Here is a 4,977-nt window from a genome sequence, read left to right on the forward strand (position 1 = left end):
AGTTGTATCACTCCTGATTTGTTCTGGAGTTGGTATTTTTTCTATATCACTAACATTCCAAGTTGATTCCCATGTTGGGATCACTGCACTGTTCCTTTTACTTAAAATTCTTCAACTAGTCAACAAGGTTAGTTCCTTCCTATTTTTCCATTTTAAGCTCAAATATCTTTACCACAAAATCTTCTCTGATTAATCTAAAGTACATTCCCCATAATAACTCTATATAGCATCATTGTTATTTTAATGGTATGTATACCACTTCTCAATATCTAATCGCTTCATTCATTTGTTTGTTTACTGTCTTCATAAGAGTAGGTACCTCATTTATCTTGTTTATTAGTATATCCCCAAAGCATAAAATAGTACCTAATCCTGTGGTAGGTGTTCAATATTTGTTAAATAAATTAAGGTGTGAATGAAAGAATGTAGAAACCAAGGTAAGGTCATGCCTGGAGGTATCAATCTGGAAGTCATCAGATAGATAGTATCTGAAGTCAAGGGATCCAATGAGATTTCGAAGTGAATAGATACATGGACATGGGCCATGGGGATTTCCAACATTTGGAGATTAAGCAGATGAGAGGTTAGCAAAGAATACTGAGAAAGAGCAGCCAATAGATAAGAGGTATATCAGGAGAATGTAGTCTTGAGATCCAAGAAACAAACAAAAAAAATTCCATGAATGGTTAGGGAAAGGTTAATTCTACTTTACACCACCAAGAGTTTGAGTAAGATGATGATGAGATGGAACCGACCACTGTATTTAGCAACTTGGAGATCATAGGTTATTTGACACAAATCAGTTTCAAGTGTTTTGGAGACAGAAAATTGAGAGAACTGGGTTAAAATGAATGGTAAACATAAAATGAGGGAAAGCACAGAAAACTCTTTGAAGACTCTTTGGTGAGAAAGTAAACCATTCATTAGGAGAGCTGGATGGGGTGGAACATCCTGGTGGAGGGAGAAATACTGTTCAAGGGAACAAACTTGTCTTCAAGATGATACAAACTCCAGCATGTTTTTGTTATGGATCAAAATTACTTACTAGATAAGGCAATAGTATGGAGGTAGGAAAAGTGACCAATTTCAGGGATATTTTTAAAGTACACTGAATAAAACATTGATGAATTAAATACAGGATGTGAGAAAAAGGAGAACCAAGACTAATTCCCAGGTTTGTGGCTTGAGCAATCAGAGAGATAGGGATAACTGGGGAGGAGAGGGTGTGGGGTAAAGTAGTTGGAAATGAAGACTTCTATCTTGAACACGGTAGGTTTAAGACCTCTCTTAGGCCCAAGTAGAAATATTTGATAGGTATTTAGATATAAACGTGTCAAGCTTAGAGGAGACTTTATAGCTGGACATATAAGCTTGGGAGTTGTCAACCTATACATAGGATTTAAAATTTTAGGGCTAGATGAGACCCCCTCCACCCCGCCCAAGGGAACATAGAGAAAAGAAACTAAGGAGTCGATCTCAGGCACATCGACATTAGGGGCTGAAAGAGGAGACTAAGAGCAAATAGGCAGTGAGGTTAGAAGAGAAACAAGAGAGCACAGGGTCTCTGAAAGAGGATGTAGCCACCTGCATCAAATGCTTCTGATATGTCAAGCATATGTGAAATGAAAATGGATAGTTGGATGTAGTAAGATAAAGGACTTTTTTTTAATCTTCATAAGAGCTTTAGTGGATTTTTCAGAGAGAAAGATAATTTGAGTGAAAGAAAATAGGAAGTGAAGAAGAAATATAGGCATATCTTTTGAGGGGTTTTGCTATAAAAGTGAAAAGATAAATCAGGTGGTTTCTAAAGGAAGATGTAGGATGGGAGGAGAGGATGTTAATAAGAGACACTTCAGCATAAATACATGCTGAAGGGAACGATCCAGCAGAGAAAAAGAAATTGATGAAGTAGGAGAAAAAGTAGACAACTGCAAAAGCAAATTGTTTGAATAGGCAAGAGAGTGAGGTCCATTGCTGAAACAGAGGAGAGATGCAGAGTTTATCCACCAAAACAGTAGTGAAGGTTAAGGTATGTGGATACAAATGCAATAGGTTGGGTGAATAGATATTGGGGAAATGAAATTATCTTCTAATGGCTCCCAAGTTTTCGGTGAAATAAAAAGCAAGGCCATCTTCTGAGATAAAGGAAAGGAAGAAGCTGTTGGGGCTTTGCCAATGAGTACAAGAAAGAGTGGGACAAGAAACAGAGGGTGTATGCAAGGAGCAATGATGGAGATTAACTATAATGTCTAACCAAGGTAAAAAGAGAAGTGAGTACATAAAGCAATAAAAAGTGAGGTTAAAGAATTATTGAAGTATGGGTACAAGAGGAAGTCAGAGAGTAAGTCCTTGAGAGTGAGATTTTGGAGACAGTGCCATTACAATTAAGTTCAGGTCTGAAATATCACCACAAATTAACAGTAGCTGAAAAAAAATCTTAAAATCTTAGGTGTGTTTTTGTAAAAAGCCTATAACTGTACTTTTTTTTTTTATAACTGTATTTTTAATTCAATCTTTATAATCTGCCCTTTAACCAGCAAGTCTGGCCTATTTTACATCTACTGTAACTAATGACAAAATTATATTTAATTCTACTCTTACATTTTCTGTTTATCCTGCCTTTTCTATGCTTTTTATTTTCTTTTCCCCTGGCTTCTATTGAATTGATCAAGGTTTTTTTTAATTCCCATTTTTTCTTCTCTTAATGGTTTAGAAGTTATAAATTCTATCCTTCTAGTTCTTATCCATAAACTTATCAAAATACATATTTAACCATGCCAAAAATTAATCAGTACCGGGGCTTCCCTGGTGGCGCAGTGGTTGAGAATCTGCCTGCCAATGCAGGGGACACGGGCTCGAGCCCTGGTCTGGGAAGATCCCACATGCCACGGAGCAACTGGGCCCATGAGCCACAACTACTGAGCCTGCGCGTCTGGAGCCTGTGCTCCGCAACAAGAGAGGCCGTGATAGTGAGAGGCCCGCGCATCGCGATGAAGAGTGGCCCCCGCTTGCCGCAACTAGAGAAAGCCCTCGCACAGAAACGAAGACCCAACACAGCCAAAAATAAAAATAAATAAATAAATAAGATAGGCTATAACTAATCTTAAAAAAAAAAAAAAAAATTAATCAGTACCTATTTCCTCTTACCAAACAATCTAACGTCCATAAATGCTATAGATCTGACTACTACAGTAATGCCTTTCATGCTGTTATTTTCTATGGCTTCCAAGTTCTCAGTGAAATAAAAATCAAGGACATCTTCTGCCTGGTTTTATAAGTCCTAAAGTAGTCATTATAATGCTTTTGTATAATAAATGCTTGTTTAGATTTGTTGACATGTTTAGTAATTCCTTTGTTCAATGAGATAAACTGAACATTCCTTAAATGCTATTCCTTAAATGGCAAAATGAAAGGTAGTCAACAAAATATTTTTTATTTTTTTATTTTTTTATTTTTAATTTTTATTGGAGTATAGTTGATTACAGTGTTGTGTTAGTTTGAGGTGTACAGCAAAGTAAATCAGTTATATATATACATATAGTCACTCTTTTTTTTTTTTTTTTTTAGATTTTTTTTTCCCATATAGGCCATTACAGAGAATTGAGTGGAGTTCCGTGTGCTATACAGCAGGTTCTTACTAGTTATCTATTTTATATATAATAGTGTGTATATGTCAGTCCCAATCTCCCAATTCATCCCTCCCCACCTCTTATACCCTGGTAACCATAAGTTTGTTTTCTACATCCGTGCCTCTACTTCTGTTTTGTAAATAAGTTCAGTTGTACCCTTTTTTTAGATTCCACATATAAGCGATATCATGATATTTGTCTTTCTGTGTCTGACTTACTTGACTCAGTATGACAATCTCTAGGTCCATCCATGTTGCTGAAAATGCCATTATTTTGTTCTTTTTTTATTGCTGAGTAATATTCCATTGTGTATATATACCACATCTTCTTTATCTATTCTTCTGTTGGTGGACATTTAGGTTGCTTCCATGTCCTGGCTATTGTAAACAGTTCTGCAATGAAAATATTTCTGATAATATTGAAAATTTATTAAAGCCATTTGATCCAATCAAACCTTTTTTATAATATTGAAAAGCTATTAAGCCATTCTATCCAATCAAAACCAAAAAAAGGGCTTCCCTGGTGGTGCAGTGGTTGAGAATCTGCCTGCTAATGCAGGGGACACGGGTTCGAGCCCTGGTCTGGGAAGATCCCACATGCCATGGAGCAACTAGGCCCGTGAGCCACAACTACTGAGCCTGCGCGTCTGGAGCCTGCGCTCCGCAACAAGAGAGGCCACGATAGTGAGAGGCCCACGCACCGCGATGAAGAGTGGCCCCCGCTTGCCGCAACTAGAGAAAGCCCTAGCACAGAAACGAAGACCCAACATAGTAATCAATCAATCAATCAATCAATCAATAAATCTTTAAAAAAAAAAAAAAAAACCAAAAAAAAAAAAAAGTAAACTGAAAAGATGTTTGTTCATTGACTGTCTCAGCCATTTGACAAACTGGCTTGCAGAAAATAGTCTCTCAACATACATTTAGCAAATTAGCTTTTGGAGAACGGATTTTTAGCAAATTGGTATGAGTAAATTTTCCTGCTTCTGACCAGTAGCCTTTCTAAAATCCTGTTATGGACAATGGCCAGATCAGAAAAGGGTGTCTTATGTACAGCACACTAAGGTCTGTGAGGGTATCTAAATCCTGCTGTGAATGAGTTCAAGGCCAAAATGTTGGCAGGTTTTAGTAAGTAGTTCAGTCAAACTCTGTGTTAATATTCACCATGCAGATAATAGATAGAAGTTTTTCGTGGCCATCTTCCATTTTTAAAGCTGGACTACATAGGGAAAGATGTAGGTTTATAAATGTGGCAATTCATCACAATAACTGATATGACCTACAAAATAAAAGAAATATAAGAAAGGTACATTTTAATTTTTTTCTAGGTTCACCTATACTTCCAAAAG

This window comes from Eubalaena glacialis, chromosome 3, assembly GCF_028564815.1.
Source record: "Eubalaena glacialis isolate mEubGla1 chromosome 3, mEubGla1.1.hap2.+ XY, whole genome shotgun sequence".
In the NCBI taxonomy this organism is placed as follows: Eukaryota; Metazoa; Chordata; class Mammalia; order Artiodactyla; family Balaenidae; genus Eubalaena; species Eubalaena glacialis.